The 25930-nt window shown below is 42.2% G+C and overlaps 1 long non-coding RNA gene across 1 annotated transcript in view; it reads left to right on the forward strand.

Moving 5' to 3' along the window:
- Window positions 1-25930, forward strand: part of LOC309532071 — a 163013-nt gene that overhangs the window by 136196 nt on the left and 887 nt on the right. The gene's annotated exons all lie outside the window — the stretch shown is intronic.

Genomic DNA, 25930 nt, shown 5'->3' on the forward strand with positions numbered 1-25930 from the left:
AACATACAAAAGAAACGAAACAGACAAAGTCTAACTTCTTTGTAAACAAATGAATGTGAATGCTCAATAAATAGGTTTATCTGGATGAGCCCATAATTCAGGAATAGGTGAAAAAAAAGGTAAAGGCAAAGGACCCCTGGATGGTTAAGTCCACCAAAGGCGACTATGGGGTTACGATGCTCATCTCGCTTTCAGGCTGAGGGAGCCAGCGTTTGTCCACAGACAGTTTTCCGGGTCATATGGCCAGCATGACTAAACTGCTTCTGGTGCAATGGAACACTGTGACGGAAACCAGAGCACACGGAAATGCTGTTTACCTTCCCGCCACAGTGGTACCTATTTATCTACTTACACTGGTGTGCTTTCAAAACTGCTAGGTTGGCAGGAGCTGGGACAGAACAATGGGAGCTCACCCCATCACGGGGATTTGAACCACCGACCTTCTGATTGGCAAGCCCAAGAGGCTCAGTGGTTTTGACCACAGTGCCAGCTGCGTCCCTAATTCAGGAATAGTGAAAATGGGTAAAAAAAAAATCCAGAATGATCATTAAATGCATGCAGAATTCAGCCCAAACCCCCACCAAGCATGTGTGCATATCCTTCACTTACAGAAATGCATAAAACCCACGTGGGCTTGGGGAGACCCAGTACCATCTTCCTGATGTGGAAAATCTCTTCCATCCATCACACAACCTAGATCAGAATGCTGCATAACCTTTAGGAACTGTACCTGGCACACACTGTGTGGTGCCATGGTCACAGAGCACAGCATGGGCAGTAATTTAGTATGCACGCAGCAAGACACTTTGCACTCCCCAGGTGGCATTTTTGAAATCATGTGAGACTGGAGGATCATTGCTGACAGCTTCTCTCAGCCAAGTCATTATGACCATCTGCTCTCAGCTGCACCGAGCCAACGGCTTCTATAAAGAGAAGGCATGCCACAGGATGTCAGGGCTCTGGCAGTAACAGGATCCCTGGAACTTTACAGAGGAGCTGACTCTGTCTTTTCTAGCTATGAGTTTTGGATGTCTTATCTAAATTTCTAGATCGAAGCTTTCTATAGAGAAGAATTGCCCTACAAGGTAAGGAGCGAGCTTAAACCGAGGACTGGTTCAGTTTCCATATTGGGGCAACCAAAGAGGGTCTCTCAAGGCAGAAGCTCATCTTGATTCACACATAACATTTTAAAGCTGGCATCATGCATTAGGCCAATCCATGCTAGTGCCTCACACTTGGAGCTCTGCTATACCAAGGAGGCAAACTGGGACACTTTTGGTAGTGTATACATCTTTGAAAACAATTCTATAGAAAAGGGGGTCTGCTGCAGCAGGCTCCTTAATTCCCCATAGCTAAGGTATTGACAGCTCATGTTCCATCATCACATGTCCCAGCAGTGAAACTTTGGAACACTCATAATGCACTTATGCATAAAGATCGGAAAGTCATGGCATTTCTGCCATGGCAGATCTCGAAAGGAGTGTGTCTAGTTTGTCATATTGTTTGCAAGACTGCCTCTGTGTGGACATGCAGAGGAAAATAAAGTGGTATGCAGTTTGACAGCACCCTGGGGTTCCAAATCCCGCTCCCTGATCTTCGGGCATCTGCTTGTTGATTTTTTTCAGAAGCAGCTTGCATTCCCTTCTCTTCATCTCCCTTATCAGAGCAGAGAAGCCTGCTCATCTGCCACCTGCCATGCCTCACCAGTTCCCTTCCTCCTCCATTAAGAGGCCGTTTCTGACTTCCTTAGGCTTCTCTTATGACTTCTTCCTCTTTTCCTTGACACCCTTTGAGGCTTAAAAGCTATTAAGAGACTTCCAGGTTCCCTCTATCAGCCCCACCCAGAGAAGAAACACCCTGGTGCATCTATAGCAGAACAACTGGATGCCTGCATTTGATCCAGCTGCAACAAAACATGTGTCTCTTGTATCAGTCTTTACAGCCACAGCAGGCGATGTAACTCTCCAACGGTTTGACTTCACCTCCAAAGGCACACACTTCCATTGTCCCCTGAGATGGGCGCATGCCAACCATATGCTAAACACTGTCCTTACAAAAGGCAGAGTATGTTGGGAGGGAGGACCCATACAGACTCTTGGTTGGAATAACAGAATCACCACCAACGCTATGAATCATGGAATCATTTGGAAGGGACCCTGAAGATCATCCAATGTTGGAATAGGCAGCCATTTCCTATGGAGAAGCACAATATCCTCAGGTTTCAAATGATCACATGCAGAGACTTTAGTTGATGTGCTGGGATATAGGGTGAAGCCATTGTTGAGAAAATAGAGGCCACCCGCAACCGAGAAAGGAACATTTTAAAAATAAGATTAAAAGGTTAGGACCTTAGTGAGGCTGCCTTATATTGCATCAGACCAGGTATTGGCCCATTTGTTTCAGAACTGTCTACACTAACAGGAAGTAACTGTCCAGAGTTTCAGACAGGGAATATTTCCCAGACCTAGCTGAAGGTGTTGGGGATTGAACCAGGAAAAAGATAAGAGAAAAACAGATGATGAAGAGAGAAAACTTAATTAGAACATAAACAACAACAATAACAAAAAACACAGAAAAGATGGGCCATGGGAAGAAAGTAACGAAAAGAGCAAAAAAGATGAAAGAGGTACAATCAAAACAAGATCTCCTCCAGCATCCACCAAGGACCAAATCTTACCATCTCTTACAAGTGTGCAAGGAGAGTATTATGGGTAAGAGTATAAATACTATTTTAAAATGATATAAATCAGATAGTCATAATCATATTGTCTATCAGATACTCTAAACAGTATCTTCAAAAGAGAAAATGGAAACTGCATTCCTGAAAGGAATGGATGCAGAAATAGAGATCAAAAACAGGTTTATTAAAGACAGGGGTGGGGAGGAAGAATCCAGATGTATGATGAGTACTACAGAACACAGTTTGAGCGCAATATGCAGTTTTGTCTCCATAAATAAGCAGATGCAGTTCACAAACTGATAAACACTCAGTATCCAATGAAGTCATACCTCTTGAGTACATTTCTTGAAATCAATGGACTAGACTTTTTATGTCAGGTTAGATGGATACAACCCTGTGCGGAATTATACTGCACTTTTTCAAGGATCAGAATAAAGTTTGAATGCATGGAGCACAATAATGTAAACAAGCAAATAATATTTACAATTTTTAATACTTGCAAAGTTTATAAGAATCAGTAGAGGTTTAGAAGAAACTGTGTTTTTTTAAAAATGTATTTTTATTAAAGATTTTCTTGATTTGCAAAAGTATGTGCAATGTCTCTCTCGTCCCCCCCCATGTAACATTTTTACAAATCAGTTTCATTTGTTGAAACATTAAGAAGAAACTGTTTTTAGAAGAAACTGTTTTTAGAAGAAACTGTTTTTAGAAGAAACTGTTTTTAGAAGAAACTGTTTTTAAAAGGCTATGGAAAAAATTCAGATGTATACAAATAATAAAAAGGTAGCTAAAAATGGCAGTGCTCAGTTGTCTTAAAGCCTATTTTGTGTCAATATGACCTTGATATGCAAGAATATAGGCTGCACAATGAAAACTCTTTAGCAGTGGGAGAACAGCGCTACTCTCCTGCCAGGAATCCTACAGCAGTGCTCCCAAATAAATGTAGTGGGCTACTGTAGTGGCTGTAAGTGGATAGTTTTAGAGTCTTTTAATGGAAGAAATACGTTTCAGAAACTAAACAGCACAAAGCCGTTGCCATAGGAATGACAGTAACAGATACAAAAATTAGACTAGCCAAAGCCATAAAAACATATTTTGTAGTCGAAAACAAAACCTTGAGGCACGAAGAGTTTAGTTGTGGGAAACAGCTTATGGCTACACACACACACACACACACACAGAGAGAGAGAGAGAGAGAGAGAGAGAGAGAGGGAGGGGGAGAGAGATCTTGTTGCATTTTTTATCAAGCCACCCTGGTCAAAACAGATGGGAGGAAGAAGGGAAGGATGGTGCCAGCAAGAGGAATTAGAATAGGCAAAAATTCTGAAGAGGATTCCTTACAGCCCCCTAGTGGCCAAGACTAATAATTATGATGCTTTTTGTTGCACTGTGAATAATTTTAACATATCCTTTCAGGAAAAATAAATAAGTTAGAGAATAGTGTAACTAATTGGCCAATGCAGACAAACTTAATTTAAAGATAGAGTCTTACAACAACAAATTTATGTTCATTAATCTGAAACAGAGCATCTGAAAAACACACAACATAAATCCATTAAATACTGTTAATGAATATGTCATCAACCAAGTACAGAATCTCAGAGCAACAGCATCTGAACAATTTAGAGCACACTGGACCACAGGTCAATACCTGATTATCTGGATACAGCACAAGCATGGGGTTGAACCTGGCCATAGCTGACTAACAATCCAGAAGGGATTATTGGCCTTGACACACCCTCTCCATACATTCACTGTGGGTCCATCTCCAGCCCTCCAACTTTCCATGTTGTCTCTTTCCCCAACTTGATAGCAGTCATGAGCTTTTAACAGCTTCCCTATACACCGGCTGAAACTATGACTTTGCAACAAATGGGAACCTAAGGGTTGCCATAGACGTAAATACCTCTCTCTCTCTCTCCCCCTCTCTGTGTGTGTGTGTGTGTGCGCGCGCATGGGGAGGGAATAAGAGGGGATCAATAATTTCCCATAACAGTTAAACACATTAGCCAGTGACTAGAGATATAAACCTTGGTTGCAAAAATTGCAAAGTAAATAAATTCTCCAGTAAAAGCGTCATTGATCAATTTAGTATCTCATCTAAAAGGATGACAATCTATATTAATTGGTCATAGGCAAGTCACCAAGACTGCTGACCTCTGGACTGTAAGGAATACATTCAAGTGCGGCATGGCAGAGGAGTGATGGGAGAGTTTCTGCAGCATTTGCTTGTGCTGTGCCTACTGAAAGCTACTGCAATTAATCCTTTATCTTGGTAAACCCCTAATTAACTCCCATGCTTTTAGTTAAATGAAACAACACAGCAATCTGCCACCGGTGAACAATGAGATAATGCTGATGTCACCAGCCAATGTTTCAAGTAGTAATATCATACTTAGGATGCCCATTGTTTCTCCAAGCAATGAATTTGTTACTTGAGCAGTCAGTGACAATGTCACCCTCCCAAACACTGCTACTGATGTTCAAAGAAGGAATCCAGTACTACAAAGGAAAGGGGCAAAAGGATTCTTAATTGGGAGCCTGAGTCACAGGAAGTGACTTTCATAGGTTTTTGCAGCCCAGAAGGACTGTGGAAGAATCCTGAAAGAAACATCCTATGGCGAAACTGTGGCCCTCCAGATGTTGTGGGACAGCAAAACCCAACATCCCTGACCATTGGCTGCTTGGGGCTGGAGTAGAAGAACAGCAGAAGGGCCATGGCTTCCATATCCCTGGTCAAGAAGGAGTTTTACTGTAGGATCAAGGGGTGGAGGTGGGTAATAGGCCAGGGCCCTACGATTATGCCCCTTAAGGGAGCTTCTGGCAAGTCCTTTGCTCATGCCACCACTACCTCTATACAGTGGTACCTCGCAAGACGAATGCCTCGCAAGACAAAAAACTCGCTAGACGAAAGAGTTTTTTGTTTTTTGAGCTGCTTCGCAAGACGATTTTCCCTATGGGCTTGCTTCGCAAGATGGAAACATCTTGCAAGTTTGTTTCCTTTTTCTTAACACCGTTAATACAGTTGCGACTTGACTTCGAGGAGCAACTCATAGAACGCGGTGTGGTAGCCTTTTTTGAGGTTTTTGAAGACTTTGGTGATTTTTGAAGCTTTTCCAAAACGTTCCCGACACCGTGTTTCGCAAGACGAAAAAAATCGCAAGACGACAAAACTCGCGGAACGCATTAATTTCGTCTTGCGAGGCACCACTGTATATGGTATTCTTCCTGCCTTTTAACTTGTTAGAATTCCCAAGGGAGCTTCCAGTTCAAAAGCAATTAAAAAAAAGAAGAAGAAGAAAAATAAGCAATGCCTTACTCATCCTTGTAGGTGTTGAATTCTAGGTGTGTGAGAGTATCTATAGTAAGAGAGCCTTGGTCTAGATCTGGTTCCACCATTAACATAGGAATATCTTGCTGGATCAAGTGAGTTGCCCTGCAGTGCTGCAGGTGCCCCTGAGTCAAACTCTTTCAAGGTGGGCCCGTTTTCTGCAGGCCACTGCATAGAAATTTAAGAAATGATGATGGCACCACTGTTGGTGTGACTCGCTTCAGGTTGAGTCACAAACTAATAGATTCATAAGCTGCCAGCTGGGAATGAATGACAAAATGTGTAAGTCGTGGAATTGTAAAGTTGGAAGTAACCCCGAGGGTCATCTAGTCCAACCCCCTGCAATGCAGGAATATCAGCTCAAGCATCTATGACAAATGACCATCCAACCTCTGCTTAGAAACCTCCAAGGAAGGAGACACCAGAACCCTCCCAAAGGAGAACGTTCCACTGTTGAACAGCTCCTACTGCCAGAAAGTTCTTCCTGATGTTTAGTTGGAATCTCCTTGCTTGTAACTTGACTCCCAGGAAAGTAAGTGCTGCCCCCTGCCCCCCCAGCTATGACTCTGATGCACAAGATGGAATTCTCAGTTTCCTGTTTCTGTCAATTACTTTTAAAAAAATCCAGTAGCACCTTAGAGACCAACTAAGTTTGTTCTGGGTATAAGCTTTCGTGTGCACGCGCACTTCTTCAGATACCTTGTCAATTGTCAATTACGTGTCGTAAGCCTTTTGGGGCTGAGACTGAGTCCAAAGTAACATGGTTTTCGTCTTGATAGGATTCCATGGGCTCGGCACAAGTAGGTAGATTGTAAAATCTGTTGGAATTAGTCTAAAGCTCCAGCTTGCTTTGAGACATGTAATGTTTCAGACTAGCCAGCAACAGCGATTTCTTTCTATCCGTTTCAATGTGAGCTGCTGCTGCTGCTGACTTTCCCTTTGAAATGGACGCAGTATAGCCTGGAGATGCTGGAAAGTAGGCAGTATAGCCTGGAAATGGACGCAGTATAGCCTGGAGATGCTGGAAGTAGGTAGTATAGCCTGGAAATGGATGCAGTATAGCCTGGAGATCCCTTTGAAATGGACGCAGTATAGCTTGGAGATGCTTTGCAGAAGTAGTAGGATTTTCGAAGTGATTTTCCTCCAGTTGTGAGTCAGATTAGAAATTCGAAGTGATCTCATCTCACCCACTATACAGTAAGTGATGCCACTTCCAGAATGTCTGCTAGAGTTCCTCAGTCTTTTGTTCTGAAGACTGCAGCTCATTCCTTAGTGCCTGTTGCTAGTATGAAATGGAGAGTAATGCAGTGTTTTCTAAGGACCAGAGCATGGGGAGACTGCTTGAATATGGAAGCTTTTAAAAAACGTCTTGTAGCTTTTTTGAAAAGATGCTGGACTGTCTGCTGGTTTCCCCCATTTGGCTAAAGATAGGAGGATGTAATATTGGTCTGCCAGCCAGTTTTGGAATGTATCTGATCTTCGCTCTTAGGTTGCTGGAAGCACTGGCGTATAAAAAGGGAAAGTGCTAATGGAAGATGGCTTAAAAACAAGCCAATCTTTACGCTACAGCAAATTCGCATTCACTCCAGCACTGTAGAGGGAGGGAAAGTGAGCAAATCTGTTTTACTTGGTCAGGTTTCTTGAAAAGGCCTTGCTGATTTTTTTTTTACTCTCACTCATAACTCTTGTGTTCAAGTGGAAGAGGCAGACAGTGTAGCTGATACATACAGAATCAATGCAGCACCAAGTATTCAAGATGTTGGCTAAGATAATAAAGTCATTAGAGTACATAAGTATAAGAACATAAGAACTGCCTTGTTGGATCAAAGAAAAGTCCATGTAGTCCCGTATTTTGCTTCCAGCAGGGTATGTGTGTGAATGTGCAGAAAACTGGCTACAATTCTCTCAGTTTGGAAACTGAGGGGGAGAGAGAGATGTTTGAAGATGAATCTCCTGAAGTCTCTCAGACTCTGATGCAGGTTTAGCAGATCTGCCTGTCTTTAAGACTCTGCTTGAGTCCAGTTGGGTGTGCTTGAATATTTATAAACTAAACAATTATTTAAGAAGCACCATACTTCTACAGCAGTCTCTCATTCAAAGGAAACTAAACTGTGTAGTGCTTCTCACTGTTCAGGAGGGAGAGTGTAATTGTATACAGTGGTACCTCAGGTTACAGTCGCTTCAGGTTACAGACTCTGTTAACCCAGAAATAGTACCTCGGGTTGAGAACTTTACCTCAGGATGAGAACGGAAATCGTGTGCCAGCGGTGCGGCAGCAGCGGCAGCGGCAGGCCCCATTAGCTAAAGTGGTACCTCAGGTTAAGAACAGTTTCAGGTTAAGAACGGACCTCCAGAACAAATTAAGTTCTTAACCCTTAAGCTCCCCATGCCAGGAGTTATTTTGCATATTATTATTATTATTATTGCATCTAGCGTACTGAGCTGCAAAGCAGGCCGGATTGCAGCACTTAACAGGTAGACATAGTATGTTGACTTACACATCATCCTCATAAAAAAGGACACAGATATGCATTAACATTTGACAGATTCAGGTTGTTGTTGGACCCACTCCACTGATTCTTTCAGGGTGTAGGGCACCTTGCCAATATCCTCAGGCCACAACAATTTTAACTGATGCCATAGATTGTGATTGGATGGTACTGTGGGCACCTCCTCTAGAACTGTACCAAGATCCTTGTGCTTATCATTTGTGGGCAACATCAAGGCCTCTGCTCTCCCTTAAATTCATCTTTAAGATGAATAGAACTTCAGACAGAGGACTTATTAAAATAAAGGACTGTCCTCTGATAACCCTAGAAGACTGTTTTCTGTAACAAAGGACACTTGACCACAGACAGGCAGCAGTGTAAACTGGACCTTGTGCCCAAGTCAGGCCTGAAACCTCTCATGTACCTATCTAAGTGTGTTGCAAACTCCAGTTGCCCATTCCACTTATGGCACCTGTGCCTCAGGTTAGCTGCTCTTGTTTTATAGCTATAAAGTATGGAATATGCTGTGTGTGTGTGTGTGTGTACACACACACACACACACACACACACACAGCAAAAACTTCACAGAAGATTTAATTTCTCTCTGTGTGTGTGTGTGTGTGTGTGTGCGCGTGTGTAATACTGCAATATTCAAATATTGATGTGCCAGGGATACAATATGTGTCTACGGGGAATCCTCACTCCTTCCCAAAATACTACACTACTCTGTCATATCATCAGTCAGGGCCAAATGGGGGCATTGTTGCTCTTGCTGCATCTCTTCAAGGACTCTGAAACCTGGTTAAAATGGAAAAATAACCTTTATTAGTATTATAAAGAATATAGAAATAGCTTACTGCTCTCTAGCACTAAACATTGATACTTAATACCTGTGGAAAACAGTGAACAAAAATACTTACCTGCTTCTCTGTATGTCTTATAACTATGTGTGAGTTCAGGTTAAAACAGGTACAATTTAGCCTATGAGTAGTTCAACAAACTCTTCTGTTGAACATTGTACTTCTGTACGGCAGCCATATTGTCTCCAGTTCATTAGGTTTGAGAATACATTTCATCGTTCAAGGGCAGTGGAAACCTATTACTGATTGTCATGTCAAGCAGGTAGGATTAACAGAACTACTGTGGATAAAACAACACTACATCACCTCCCAGGATGCTGGGAATATGCTTTCATCCCTCAGTTAATAAAGATGTGGGGCTGTCAGAGGCTAAGGTATCATACTGAGCGATGTCAGAGCAACCTGATGAATTAAAGCAACAGCAAATTATCAGGCTCAAATCTTTCACACCTATACATTTTCAAGGTGCAGCAGAAAGAGATCTCATTAAAACCGGCAGTAAGGTTGATAAATGTTGCATCTCATCTTTGTTTCAAGAGGAGCTTGAAGCCAGGCCAGAATGGCTACAAAAGCATGTGGTTGGTTGGGATGCTGTTGGCTTCCATTAGTAGTTAGCAGAATTTGCTGTTCCTGGAAGTCTGACTCTACTACAGCAAGTACCAAGACAAGTTAGGCTTTTAAATAAATAAATAAATAAATAAATATTTAAGCACATGGTAGTATGCACAGGAGGGATGCGGGTGGCACTGTGGTCTAAACCACTGGGCCTCTTGGGCTTGCCGATCGGAAGGTCGGCGGTTCGAATCCCCGCAACGGGGTGAGCTCCTGTTGCTCGGTCCCAGCTCCTGCCAACCTAGCAGTTTGAAAGCACATCAAAGTGCAAGTAGATAAATAGGTACCGCTGCGGCGGGAAGGTAAATGGCATTTCCGTGCGCTGCTTTGGTTTCGCCAGAAGTGGCTTAGTCATGCTGACCACATGACCCGGAAAAGCTGTCTGCAGACAAATCCTGGCTCCCTCGGCCTGTAAAGTGAGATGAGCGCTGCAACCCCAGAGTCGTCTGCGACTGGACTTAACTGTCAGGGGTCTTTTACCTTTTACAGTATATACAGAACAACGCAACACACACTGGAATCCTCTGCTGGTTTAAGGATTATGGTGTCTAAAAGGAAAATTGGCTGAAGCAGTCAGAACACCAGAGATCTGTCTGCAAGTAAAAATTCATTTTTTTCCAAGAAGTAACAGCTCACCTTCATAACATAGTCAAGTTAGAAATTATTGATAAGTTACCAGCAAACCCCCAAAACCCCCACACCAGTATGGATTTGTTATATAGCTGTAGTTGAAAAAAACAAATTAGATGGAAAGGGACTGTTTTGTGTGGTTTAGATATAACTACGGACTTGAACAAGCTTACTCACAGAATGTTACTGAAGTGGTAACTATCCTCAAGAGCAAAGGGATTCTGAATATTAAATCTTTTATGTGTTTTAGAACGCAATGTTAGCAGAGACACAATCTTATTTAACATTCTTCTGGATATCGCCACACTGCACTGGCAACAGCTCACCCTACTATACATGGAGCAGCTGAAGATATTTGCACACTTATTCTGAGTGTCTGTGTGCCTGCGCAGAGACATGTTAGCATAGTAGCCATTATTTGATTATCAATAAGCAAATAATTTCAGGCATCAGCAAAATGCCTCAGAACAGATTGAAAGGCATTGCCTGATAAGGACTACCTACCCTCTAAGCTATATCAGGAATTCTCAGTGTGTAAAATTATGAGCCTCCAAAAGCAAGAATAAAACTGTTCTGGGGGAGGGGAATAATAATAATAATAATAATAATAATAATAATAATAATAATAATAATAATTTATACCCCGCCCATCGGGCTGGGTTCCACCAGCCACTCTGGGCATCTTCCAACAAAATATTAAAAATACAATAAAACATCAGACATTAAAAACTTCCCTAAACAGGGCTACCTTCAGATGTCTTCTAAAAGTCAGATAGTTGTTTATTTCCTTCACATCTGACGGGAGGACGTTCCACAGAGCGGGCGCCACTACCAAGAAGGCCCTCTGTCTGGTTCCCTGTAACTTCACTTCTTGCAGTGAGGGTACCACCAGAAGTCCCTCAAAGCTGGACCTCAGTGTCTGGGCAGAACGATGGGGCTGGAGACGCTCCTTCAGGTATACTGGGCAGAGGAAACATCCATTGTCTGGCATTTCATAATTTCTTATTTTTTATGGTAAATAGATAACAAGAAACGAAAGGAGAGAACATTGCTTGGACCTAGATTTTGGACAAACGTTTCTGAGGACTGCAGATTTGGTGTAGAAGACTGGGTACGCTATGAGCTTTAGTTTCACTGAAGTGCATGTGTGACCTCCCATAAGGTTGGCAACATTCCTGACACCATCTTACCAACTTTGGCCCGTAGGCATACCTCACGGAAGTGACCATGCCACTTTGTCCCTGGGATACTAACCCAGTTTGCTTCATCCCTTGCTACTCATTTAGGTTTCGGCACAGACAGATTTCTAGCGAGTCAAAAGGGTGGTTTAAAGTGACTTCTTAATTCTTCTCAGGCTTTGAGAAGGTCTTTAAACATAAAAGGTAGAGTCTTTCCCTTTGAAGTGGAGATGCCAGGGACTGAATCGGGACCCTTCTGTGTTCACAAAGCAAAGGACACAGAAAGGTGGTATTAGTATCATTTTAGATGTGCAAATTACAAGAGAGAGAGAGGATAAACACACAAAGGTACACATGGACATGAAATATGAAAGAGCACAGTAATTGTGTTTGCTGTGCAATTATCTTTCACCAACTGCTCCCTTAAGGTAAGTTCATGAGAGTTTAATGTCAAGCTTACTAATTATCACACCCATACCAGTGCTACATTTGTTGCATATTAAACTGAGGTAGACCAGAGCGTTAACATTTAAAAGGGTAGTACTAAGAAGGAGTTCCTTACGTCAGTGTGGCAGTAACATTTTAACATTTGTCTGCAACAATTTGGACAGTGTTACTTACCTCTTTCTGAGGTAACTGGAGATAAGTAGAGCAGCTCATTGCATGTCACGAAACACTGAATATGTGCAGTCGGCATGTACTGTTGCCTCAGAAATGTACACTTATGCTATCAGTGGCATATTGGAGGAGTGTGTGAGCATTACCTCTAGAGAAGTTGAGTAGTGCCCACAAACAGCTTGATCTACACTGTGGTTCTACGAAATATTGGGCTCTCCCACCATTTTACAAAACAATTCTTCACTTTTTTTTTTTAATGGACTTCACAAAAAATGCAGGCAACACAAAATGGGAAAAGACACGAGGCTTTTAAAGCTGCAGTCCTGAATACTGAGGGTTGTTTGGATGACAACACTAGAGACTTATTCTCATGGGCTCCAAGGGTTATATGGAGCAAACAATACACTTCTTCTTTTCAAAGTCATAGTTCTGCTTCATTGGTAAAAGAACATGCTTTTGCTTTCTGAAGTTCCAGGTTCAATCCCTTGCATTTGTAGTTTACCAACCCTGAAATTTAAGATGGTTTAAACAAGACCATAGAGACCAGCTGCTTACCAGGACCATGTGGGTTCATATAAGTCAGCTCTGTAAATATGTGTTATGCTTATATAGATTGGCATCTGCTCAGAGTCTCTGGGATTAAGTTAAAATTCCAGATAAGCAACTAAATAAATATATTTGCATGTGGGCACAATCCTATGGGTGGAGACCCTGGGAAGGAAGTATTCATATGGACAGCAGAGGGTGTTTTTATAAAGTTCTCTGGTCTCTTGATGACCTTCTGCAGTCTCACCTGCTGAGCTCATACCAATTCGTATTTGTATCTAAGTATGGGCAGCAGCACTGCAGTTAATGGTCTGTGATGAATATTCATAGCAAATCTTCTGCATGCATTGTTTGTGCAGCCTTATTTAAGCTACTTCATGCTTCTTAAAGGAAGTGGAGCAAAACAGCCTCTGGCAGACTTTGCCCTCATGGCACACATTATAAAATTCTGAGTGAGAGTTGACAGCATTGAGCATAAATTTAGCACCCGTAAATAAAAACAAGAAAGTAAAGAGAAGCTTTCACGGACTTTCCTCAAGATGGGACAGGTGTTTGTTTTCAAAGTATCTGAGCTAACAATTTACATAAGCGATGTGAAGGTTAACTTTTGACTACGTGAAGGTTAACTTTTGACTGTTATTTTAATAATACATTTAAATTAGAAAAGCAAAGACGCATTAAAATGAGGGGTAGAACTGAACGTCACATGTTTTCCATCGTTCCATCTGTGCAAACATTTCGGCTTGTCAGACGAAATGGACCCCCCCTTTCCTCTCTCTGCACACTTTTCTGGGGTTCTGTTGACACACAACACCCTAGCTAGTTTCAGGGAGCGAGGGGCACACAATGTTGGAGGAGCGGGGAAGCAATGTTGTGCAAGCGGAAGTCCTCGTGTACTGTAGTGATTGTTCATCTGGAGATTCTTTCACTCCCGATCAGCCCTTTTGCTTTGCTTCTATTTCAGCCTTAATGTTGGTAAAATGGGCCATTTTACAACTTCATACCTCCATTTAAATGCATTGAGATGCATAGGAAGGAAATAAGCTTTTCCTCACCTCTGGAACTGCAGTGAGACCACACTGTGGAAACACTAATATTGTCGCATTGCTTGGAAATCAGATTTGTGCTAATAAATAAGTAAACAGAATTCTTTTTTCGCTTTCTTCATGTTGACAGGAAAAAGGCCAGAGCAGCCTTAGAAAAACAAATACTATTGGCCAGTAAAGATATTTACACTCCCTGCTGCTGAAGTCAGACAAATGGCTCAGATTCATTCCAGATCCAGGTGCTGTATAGATAGATGAAATAATGAAATGATTATTTCATTTTATGGGTGAAATTTTCATTTTATGAAATAATACAGTGGTACCTCAGGTTAAGAACTTAATTGGTTCTGGAGGTCTGTTGTTAACCTGAAACTGTTCTTAACCTGAGGTACCACTTTAGCTAATGGGGCCTCCTGTTGCCACCGCGCCACCGCCACGCAATTTCTGTTCTCATCCTGAAGCAAAGTTCTTAACCTGAGGTACTATTTTTGGGTTAGTGGAGTCTGTAACCTGAAGCATATGTAACCTTAAGCTTCTGTAACCTGAGGTACCACTGCATATAAATGATATGTATAAATATATAAATAAATGAATATCATTCATTTCATGAATGATAGATAAAAGAATGAAATATAACAACAACAACAACAAGTTTTTTCAAAGTACCTGGGCTTTCTTGGAAAAATTAGAAATATTCTCCAAAGGTTACTCTGGTCAAAGTAAAGTGTGAACATAGTTTCGAGTGTGAATAATATGCATGCTCACCTTATTACACTATTATTATTGCTATTATTATTATTATTAATTACCTACCCTTCACCTTAAGGCCCCAGTGAGGGTTACAACAATTTATAATATGTTGGAAACTTACAATTAAGAATAAATGCAATGACATTAAAAGAAAAAGAAAAAGACTTCCTTGGGATGGTAGATAACTGTAGTGTTTCACCAACAGGTGGCCCCTGCAACTTTACATGTGTTCCAGCTGGAGAAGGGCTGAGCATGTGGTCAGAGGTGAGTCCCAAATGCCCTGACTGCCCTGGCAGAGCTGCCTGACTTGACTCTGGCACTGCCTCCTGTCAGTGAAGCCTTCCCCACCCCCCAGAGAAGCACCTGAGACAGTGTGCCAGCCATGTCAACTCCACCTCCATCACCAAGAAAAGTGGTAACAGCTATGCTCATGTGAGCATATTCATAGGAGCGCCCATTTGTTTGCCCAGTCCTGTGGATCGGGACGACAACCATGCAAATGACTGGATTTTGGAACAAAGCCTTTAACAACAACCTAGCCAAGGGTCCAAGTACTGTATCCATGTGTGGAAGCCAGGCAGCCAAGGGGAGTGACTGATGTTCATTAGCTGGCACTGAGGGGGCTGGGTTAGACTGTGTATTCTTGGAAGCCAGTTCAAAAGAAGAGGGCTCAAATGTCTGCTGGAGTCAAAAGACCCTCTGTAATTTAATTTCTGAGTGCAGCATATTTTCATGTTCTGATCAGATGTGACAGTTGTGGTCTGTCTAGGATGTGAACACAGGGCTGGAAAACCTTTAAGCTAAATACTTACGAGAGCTTAAGATCCCCTTTATTCTTTAAGGCTCTATAGTCTTTTGTTCCAGGCCAATGTTTAACAGAAGCAAGAGAAAAACAAAATGGATTTTGAGTCCTGTTGTGATAAAACTGTCTTTGGAAAACTACCCTGGGTATATACGAGTGAAGGGTGGTGTACAAATGCGTTCAATAAGTAAACAAGCAAACCACTGTCTGCATATATATTCATTTGCTATAAATATATTTTGAGAAATAGGGGGCTGATAGCACAATTTGGGGCTACGTGGTTTCCTTGAGCATCTTGCCTGCAAAATTGTGTGGGGCTTGCATTTTAATGTACATTTTCCATATGGAGTGAGAAAAAAGATCAGATCCTAAGAGCAGTGACCAGAGCAATGCGTAGATGAGGCAAACACGGTTTTAATGGAAGCCCCCATGGCTCCCTTGTGTCCTGTCACTGAATATGCCAATCATGTTTAATTGTCTCCAACTATGCTGTGGTTTTCTGTTAGACACAAGTATCCATTAGGGGATAGAATGAGACCACTCCATTAATTTCAATTGTGTCTGAGGCAACATTGAATGTGGGTCTCTAAAACCCAAGGCTAATGCATTGGCCTGTTACACCACTCTTCACTTCCTTGTTCCCAAGGTAGCCATTTATGTTTTATTTATGAAATTGTCTTAACTGACTTGATTTATGAAGGCAAATTTACCGATACAGTATCTGAAAAAGGAATGATACAGGACAGAAAAGTCAATAGCATATACTCAGGGTCTGTCCTGAGATACCTTATAATTGGCATCACGAAATCGATTTCCAAAGAGCAAAGCCAAGTTGTATTAGACCTGGCCCTAAGAATTATTTACAATCAATCTGAAATTCTGGAAAATTTCCCAGAACTTTTATACATCATATAACCCAGTATTCTTCATTCTATTTATAGAAACAACTTGATTGGCTTTCATATATTATTGCATTTATTAAAAGGCTGTTTGGTATTAACCCTGACTACAAAACCAATGTAGCTGCCTCCTACAATGTGAAAGGTGTGTTCTTGTGGAACATGTGGTTTGAGACAAATGCGGAATAGAAGTTGTAGTTTCACACAGCTCTGGGCAGTGTAATTTTCTATTGATTCTGAATGGAGCCTGCAAGAAAGTACACATAGCTGTTGCTAGCACATTGGTCCACCTAGTGGATCAGGACACACATGCGGGAAATGCCTTAGTCCTAGTTATAGGCGCTAACTCCTAGGAGCCCAGCTCTTGGGGGGGATTGGGGGGGGCATGTGCAATGATTTTTAATTGGTTAGGTCCCAGGCTTGTTCATGGGCCCAATAATAGAGAATACTACTAGCCAGACCCAGCCTTGCCTATCTAGAATATTTCCTTGACCACTGCTTGTACGACTGGCCATACCATTAGACAAAGTGATACAGCTGCACAGTGAGGAACGTGTACCTTGTGTGCATGCAGCCTGCCCTCTGGTGCATTGGAGGACACTGCCCTGTTGCCAATGCTGAATTAATATATTCAGCTGCCATTCTAATCCTCTTCTGTACATGGAATGCAGGGTGCGGAGTGGATCTTGTCCTTTGCTTCAGACAGCAAAATGTCTTGAACTGAACTTGACCCTATGCCATGACTTTTCAAAGCCGTATTTTTATTCTCTTGCTCCCACATATATGAGCATGAGAAAAAAGGATAGAGGCAGGCTCACCTCTTATTTCTGTAAAGAGGAAGAGGGAAGGGAACTTGAATTGATAACTATCCAATAAAGCCTCATAGGAGGATGAATTTGTCCCAGATCATGTGGCACCTGCTTTAGACTCAGGAGCAAGCTGGCTGTACCATCAGGTGGCAAATATGGTGAGGTGGGGAGCACCCTCTTTTTGTTATTCCTCCTCCTCTTTTCCTCTTTTCCTCTCTTAGGTTATAGAAACGCCAATATACACGTAAAATGAACTGACAGTCTTGTGCAAAAGCCAACACAGAGAGATTGAGCTGAGCTCCTCAGCATACAAGCCCAGCATTGCTCAGAACTGTAATGGTCAACGAGCCTAATTAAACCCAAGGGGAGAGTCACCATTAACTTCACTGGAATATGGATTTCACCCTCACCTTAGCAACACACAAATAAGATTAAATAGTCCTCAGCTATTGTCTGTCACTTTAATAGTCCTCAGCTATTGCCTTTAAAGGGACGTGGGTGGTGCTGTGGGTTAAACCACTGAGCCTAGGACTTGCCGATCAGAAGGTCAGCGGTTCGAATCCCCGCGATGGGGTGAGCTCCCATTGCTCGGTCCCTGCTCCTACAAACATAGCAGTTCAAAAGCACATCAAAGTGCAAGAAGATAAATAGGTACTGCTGCAGCGGGAAGGTAAATGGCGTTTCTGTGCACTGCTCTGGTTCGCCAGAAGCGGCTTAGTCATGCTGGCCACATGACCTGGAAGCTGTCTGCGGACAAACACCGGCTCCCTCGGCCAGTAAAGCAAGATGAGCGCCGCAACCCCAGAGTTGGTCACGACTGGACCTAATGGTCAGGGTTCCCTTTACCTTTACCTATTGCCTTTAAACGCCTCCAAGATCAAGCATTTTCTGGCGACCAATGCCATCTACTTTTATCATGTCAGTATTAATACAGTGAAAGTGTTGGGAACATACCATGCCAATGGTCAACTCCCTTATTGTGGCTCTATTTTTCCACTGCTCTTTTGAAGTCTTGGAACATTTTCCAAAATAAAATCAAAATAAAACTGACTACCATCCAGATGTCCTTGGAACAAATTCATATGACTTCACTAAGCATGCCAACAACATATTTACGTTCCATAATAGCAAAACTTACACATTTTAGAACTAAAGATTAAACCTTTTAAAAAAGCCAATTTTAATGACCCAATTAAATTCAAACACACCACCTTCTATCTCCTATATTAAACATTCAAATCTATTTTCTTCCCTTTAATCAACTTACACACTCAGCTCTGCTTTCAACATTCAAAATATATCAAACTCATCCATATTCTTTACTGGCTACAGTCGTAATGTAGCTACATGACATTTTCCATCAATTGTTATCAGTGCCGGTCACACATGTTTCCTACCTGAACCAGAGGCTCAGTTCTTTTCATGTACATCTTTTGTTTCCAAGGCATAAACTTGAACACCCTGCTAGATCCAGGTGAAAGAGGGCTCCTCCAGTTGACCTATTTATTGTGTGTTCATTCTGATTTGCTTGCACAAAGCTTATGCAAAGGTTGGACTGTGTCCAATCCAGCCTTGAGCAGCTGTTCTGATTTTTTTGTCCAGAGGTTACATGACAAAAAGCATTCATCCTGATTGGATTGTGGAGTGTTTTCGCATCCTGATTCCCTTTTAGGGACATGCTCCAGAATTTCAGAGCACTTGTATGTGGTGGCTGATCCAAAACTTTCCCCTCCATACATTTTCCTGAAATACCTGTTTTGGGAACATACCCAATGCAAAAGCAACAATGGAGAGAGATGTGTGTATGTGAGAGACAGTGGGTGGGGAGAAGGAGGGAGAGAGTGGAAGTAGAGCCAAATTTCTCTTGGGTGAAATTTGCTGTATATTAAAGAGATGTTGATTGATTGGAGCAGTTACTGTGATCAGTGACAGCACCACTGTTGGTTAATCAGAGCACCCTGCAGTCAGCACTGGGCAATATTGAAGGCATAAACGGGTGCATTTCACACCCTATCAACCTTTTTTAATTTCAGAAGCTTTGCAGAGAGTCTTCATATATTGTGCAAAGCTGGAACAACAGCCAGCTTTTGTAGCATGCACAAAACTAATGGGAACTCGAGTGGTGGTGCATCTAGCGTTCTGACTGAGATGGCATGCAGTCAGGCATTAGAAAGATAAAAACAGTAACATTTTATTGTTTTCTTGTACTAGTTGATGTGAGCATCGTTTATGCCTATCAGAGTTCACCAAACATGTCCAAAGCAGAGCTGCAGGGTGAAGCTCTTGCCTCAGGTGGTGGAAGTGCAAGAGGTGGCGTTCCACCTACCCACCCCTTCCCCCACCACATTGCCACTCATCTTCCTCACCAAGTTTGGCAAGAGCCCAGGGCATTCCTGTGCACCGGTTGCCACTTGGCTCAGCCCCCCAGGAAAGCTGATAGGTGACACTCTGAGTTCAGTGAGAGCCCAGGCATTCCTGTGTACCGTATGCCACTTGGCAACACTCTGAGGAGTGCCCTGGCTCCCGTCGAGCTTGGCAAGAGTTTGGGCACAGCAGCAGTGGCAGGAGGTGGCAATTTCCATTTCGCTTTAGGTGGCAAGTTGGGACGGGCAACCCTGGTTCAAAGATATGTGTTTACTAAGATTTGCCCCATCATGGCCAAAGATTTGTCTTTACTAGGGGTGCTTCCAGACTGTCACTATTTTTCAGTGGGATTCAATCACATACAAGCAATAAGGATAATGATAGGAAAATTCAGTGGAATGTATGAGATAAACACTTGCATTGAGTACGCATGCTCATTCAACTGCCTAATGGCAGCTGCGTCACCCAGGAGACCACAGACGCAGAGATAAGAAAGGAGAGGCGTTCTGTTGTCTGGAGAGGCCACTTCCTGGCTTGCATGGAGAAGCTGTTCTCAATGGAGCCATGTAATGGAAGTGTGTAGCTGTACTGAGGCAGCACCGGATATTGAAATTTTGCGCCCCTAACCATTTTGCATCCAGGGCAACTGCCCATGTGCCCCCCGTGCTATGACACTGGTGTAGTTATGTAGTTGCTTTCTCATTCTTTTAAGACTATCAACTAAGGTACTGTAATGTTATAGCAGGCCTATAGCAGGTCAGGTAACTCTCGACTGAAGCAACCGTACAGCTCTCACAAGAAGGTTCAGGTAGGCCTTGCCACTATAAACTCCAGCAGGTCAACTTTTGTTTTGACCCCTTGTTGAGATCTGTGGTGAGTCTGTGTATCACATGATCCTGAATGCCCAGCCTTCTTGACCCGCTTGAAACAGATCCATGTGTTTGGTCCTAGGCTCTTTCACCTTTGCAATCTGGTTTGCTGGCTTCCTTAACTGAAGTGCTTGAGTACGTTTGTCTGTGTTCAGGGGGTACAGTGGTACCTTGATTCTCGAACGGCTTGGCTCCCGAATAAATTTGCTCCCGAACGTTGCAAACCCGGAAGGAAGTGTTGCGGTTTGCGGACGTTTTTGGGAAGCCAAACATCTGACGCGGCTTCCACAGCTTCCGATTTAGTGCAGGAAGCTCCTGCAGCCGATTGGAAACCATACCTTGGTTTTGGAATGGTTCCAGGAGTCAAATGGACTCCCGAAATGGGTTAAGTTTGACAACCAAGGTACCACTGTATTCTGACCTTGATTTATGCAGAGCCCAAGCCACATGTGGATCCTCATCCTGTATCCAGTTCAGCCACAGGTCCTGAGCTTGAAATTCCCCACATTCTAGGCATCTTTATTCAGAATTAAGTCCCACTGAGTTCAGTGGGATTGCTTTCTTAGTAGATGTGCAGAGGGTTGCAGTTTTTGATTTAGAAACCACACCTGAACAGAGAGCCCAGCATACTGACTGTTTCAGTGCTTTTCTCATGCAAACAGATCTCCACTCTGGATTCTGCTAAGGTTCCCCACTGGTGCTCTCGGGTGACTTAATTAGGATGGGCGCCTACTCTGAGCAGTCTGTGCTGCTCAATATTCATTCTAATCATGCAAGAAGATTAAAGTGGAAAAATAGTCAGCCTGCCTCTCTCTCCCCACCCTCAATTTCACCCTGCAGTGAGAAAATACTTACAGAGAGTGGGGATGATACATCACAGAGGATGGGAACCAGGCAAGAAAAGCACCTTGCACTGAGGGTCTCATTAGTGCTATTAAAATGTAAGCTGCTGGAATACAGATGGGTTTAAACAAGTGCCACTGGCCTGTGCTTGTGGTTCTGTCTTTCTGAAATGGCTTTCTTGAAGCTACTCATGCTTCAGTTTGGATTTTGGGTTCCTAGTCTTTACTTTCTTTACTTATTCCATGACGAACTGTGGACCAGAGCCCTGGCATTAAAGGAACATAGTTAAAGGAGTATCTGTTGTACCAGCATTGCGGGTCAAGTAATAAGAACAGGTGATATTAAAAATAGGACAGTGCTTGGATGATGGTGTAATTCTAGCAACTAGATTTAGGAACAAGTGGTATCTATATATAACACGCCCCTATAGATGAAACCAAAATACACAACATGAATTGACCTTACCAAGATCCAACTTGTGCAGGTCTGAGTACTAGATTTTAAAAATCGCCCTGCATCATTACATCTTTCCTGATGCTATTAAATGCTGCTGTAATTTGCTATCTTATCCCATTAGAAATTTGTCTCGGATGAAGTGCCCCTAACAGGAAATACAAGCAAAGCACCATAATTTGCAGTAAACTCTGCTCACTCCACCAGGACTACCCCATACCCTTCATCTTCCATCTCAAGCATTTTTGCCCAAGAGAAACAGTGGAAAGCCAAATTAGAAGGTGCTCCAGTTCTGAATGTCAGAACACTCACTGCTCTTGCAACCCCTAACAAAACAAATTGGCAAGTTATTCTTGTGTAGTCATTGTGCAAAAAACACAACACCCCAAAACAAAACCTGTAGATATCTAGCATAGGTTTGAACACCCCAATACAACACCCTGAACCCTGAACATCCTCAATTGCCTCTCCTGATTCAGGTGGAACCAAGGGCAAAAGCTGGGTATTATTGCCTTGAAGCTGCTTACACTGTTCTGATGGGTGGCTTAGAGAAAGATAACATTCTTAGCACACCCTGTGAATTAATAGCTCTTTTGTGAAAAGTAGGTAAATTTCAAGTGGCTTCATGATAGAAATGCCCCCAGGTGCAACCTATTAAGGGCTGGTTTGACAAACGAAGAGAAATGCTTCTAATGGACATATATATTTATGGAAATTAGGGCTGCTTTGCACCTTACCTTCAAGGATGATTTCTTGGAACAATGGTTCCTGTTCCTGAGACATGTTGACTTGAAAAGCTGTGTGCAAAATGACTGTTAACTCGCATAGACAGATATTGTGTGTTATACTTTAAATGAATTTGATCTTTGTTGACTCTGAAAAGAGAAGGTGTAAGTGAAAATTGGTAGATATATTTGAAACGTGTGTAATGGTACTTAGTTTATTGCTCTTTTGTAACAGAAAAATCTTCAAGTAAAAAAATGCATTAAAAGAAACACTGTTAAGATTGTGTGCAGTAGAATATATGAACCGTTTTCTCAAAGAGCCTGTATGCAGATGATTCCTGAGCAGGCACCACTGGTCAAGAATTTCTCTTCCATATTATGCAGACGCCTTTGTTCCTGGACAATTGTAATTATTTTTATTGCTAAAGAAATTTCTTAAGTCTTTTGTGCAGCAACACATTTTTAACATGACTGGTATTGCCAGTACCTTATGTCTGGGGCTCATGAATATTTATCTGGGTGTGAATGCATAAGCTCAGGTTCAGCGAACACAGTATGATATGGTCTGTTTTGACTTTTCCAGAAAGAAAATCTGTCATTATGCTATTGTGATGCCTGTAGGATTGGGCCCTGTGTTGGTGTGCTAGTGTGCAGGAGACACATTTTTGCCCTTGGATGCAATCATCCATGTAATTATCTTAAGACTGAAAGGAAAAGGGCAAAATCACATTATCGTTATGATAGCATGGGCAAGGCCATTGATCAAGGTGACAATCAGAAATTAATCACAGAATGGAAGAAATGAAAGTAGCCCTCCTTTGAATGGAAGGGGAAGATTTAATTGAGTCAAAAGGTAGCAAATAGCTAGCATTCTTTTTATGGCATGAGTCACTTATAAAACCATCTGAAAGAAAGAAAGAAAAGGCACATTGGGCTCTTTAGATATTATTCTTAAAAATGCATCCTTTTTATAACAAGTAACTGAATGATAGGAAACAATGGCAGACTGAATAAAGTCAAATGCTTTACATCTGTCTAATAGGTAGTATCAACCAGTCTAAAAGATAGCATCATCATTGCCTGGCTGGAACATATGCCTCTTGCATGTCTGAATGGAGGATGAGAGTGTTTAGAGAACAGTAACAACAACAACTTATTACTTATATCCTACCCATCAGTCTGGGTAGCCCCAGGCAATCTGAGTCCGCCCCTTTTAGGGTCCATTTTGTCGAACGTCCACGGCAAACCCAGAAGTACCAGACAGGTTACTTCCAGGTTTGTCGCATGCGCAGAAGCGCTGAACCATGCTTTGTGCATGCGCAGAGCGGCGTTTTGTCGAGCATCCCTTTCGTCGAGTGTCTGGGGCTCCAGAACGGATTCCAGCTGCAAAAGGAGGTATGACTGTAATATAAAAACACAGTGAGACATCAAACATTAAAAACTTCCTTATACAGGGCTGCCTTCAGATGTCTTTGGAAAGTCGTGTAATTGTTAATTCTTTGACATCTGATGGGAGGGCATTTCATGGCCTATTGTACCCAAATATAAACCATTTCAACTTCTTTTTTTATTTATAAAAAAGATTTCTTTTGTGACCTACACCATAACATCCTAGGGAGGGTTGTGACAATATAATATGCTATAAAACATTTGAGAGCCAGTGTGGTGTAGTGGTTAAGAGCAGTAGTCTCGCAATCTGGGGAACCGGGTTCGCATCTCCGCTCCTCTACATGCAGCTGCTGGGTGACCTTGGGCCGGTCACACTTCTTTGAAGTCTCTCAGCCCCACTCACCTCACAGAGTGTTTGTTGTGGGAGAGGAAGGGAAAGGAGAATGTTAGCCGCTTTGAGATTCCTGAAGGGGAGTGAAAGGCGGGATATCAAATCCAAACTCTTCTTCTTCTAAAATGAGACAAAACAGTCACGATTCTAAAAACAAGCAAAACTGTTCCAACCGGAATGGGACAGTATAAACTGTGGGTCCTACAAAACAAAGTGAAGGGTAGAGATATGTCTTGTGCATCCTCTGAAAACTGTACAATGAAGATGCTAGATGCACCTGTATAAGTATGAGTTCCACAAAGGGATTTGTGGGGATAGAGGCAGACTGTTTGATATTTGGGGTTAAGCCATTTAGGGTTTTAAACACTAATGTGAACACCTAGAATTGGGCCCATAAGCAAAGTGACAACCATTGCAGCTGCGAGCTATAAATGGAACCCAAAGAAGTCGACCTTTCTGAATCTCCTTCAAGGGCAGCTCCGCCCACTTTTGCTTCTGGCTGCGCTGCCACTGGCATGTGGCCCTCAAAGTGCTGCCTGGAATTGAATGTGGCCCTCAGGATAAAGCTTCCCCACACCCCTGTGTTACATGACGAGAAACTCCCAGGGCAGATTCCAAAACTTCAAAAAGATACATTGGATTTTTCTTCTTAGTAGGGAAATTTCCATGCCGAAAACCATATTTTTAAAGGACTTTTGTTTCTGGAAATGAGGAGGACTGCTAGCTTTTTATTAAATCTCCATCTGTAGTACGCTTCTGTTGAGCTGTAGATTTCTTTCCTTTAGAAATCCTGGCTATGCACAACCAACACATTATTTAACTGCAAGTGTTTCTTTCACAACTTATTTCTAGCCCTTTCGAAACTTTTAATCTTCAGGTTGTTTTTTTTTTTTAATGTGAAGGAAAAGAAAGTTGAAGCCAGATTAGGAGAGAAAGCCATCTGTCTTCAGAGGAAGTAGGCTTTATATTTACATCTGCATTTGGTAATCCTTTATCTTCAAAGAGAACAAAAGATTCTTACCTTTATCAACAGGAAAAAAAGCAAAACCCAAGCACTCAGCGACATTGTCAGCTGCAAAGTGGTATGATAATCATGTGACCGTTGCATCCAATGGAAACTTTATTCATTACAGGGAAAATGTCACTGGTCGCTAATTATAGAGTGAGGCGGCAACATATACTTTGGTTCATATAGGACGTTATTGCTGTTTTGGTTGAGGGGATAAAACTTTTCTGAAGTAATAGTGGCCTGCAAACCAGACAGAATTATACCTTTTATATAAGTTTGTCCACTGATTAATATTTTTCTTAGGAAACTAACCATTCAACTAAACAAACCAACCAACCCCAACCCTTTATGTGCAGTGTACCTCAAGCTATTATTACTTGTTTCTACTGCTGTGGAGAAAAACACCTCACAGCCTAAATGTTGCCACTTTTCGAGACCTGGAAGATGTTCTCTGATTAAGGATGCGTCCAGATTGTTGAGTTCCAGAAACAGCAAGATTCTCTGAATGTGCTTATCATCGGGTTAGATCAGTAATAAATATGCCCAAGATGCTGGAAATGAGGGTAGCCAACTTTTCCTTCTTGTAGGGCTACTATGCCTTTAACAGTGACCTGATAAGGAGAAATTAGCAGGAGGA

Source organism: Podarcis vaucheri, assembly GCF_965113315.1.
Source record: "Podarcis vaucheri genome assembly, chromosome: 5".
NCBI classification, from domain to species: domain Eukaryota; kingdom Metazoa; phylum Chordata; class Lepidosauria; order Squamata; family Lacertidae; genus Podarcis; species Podarcis vaucheri.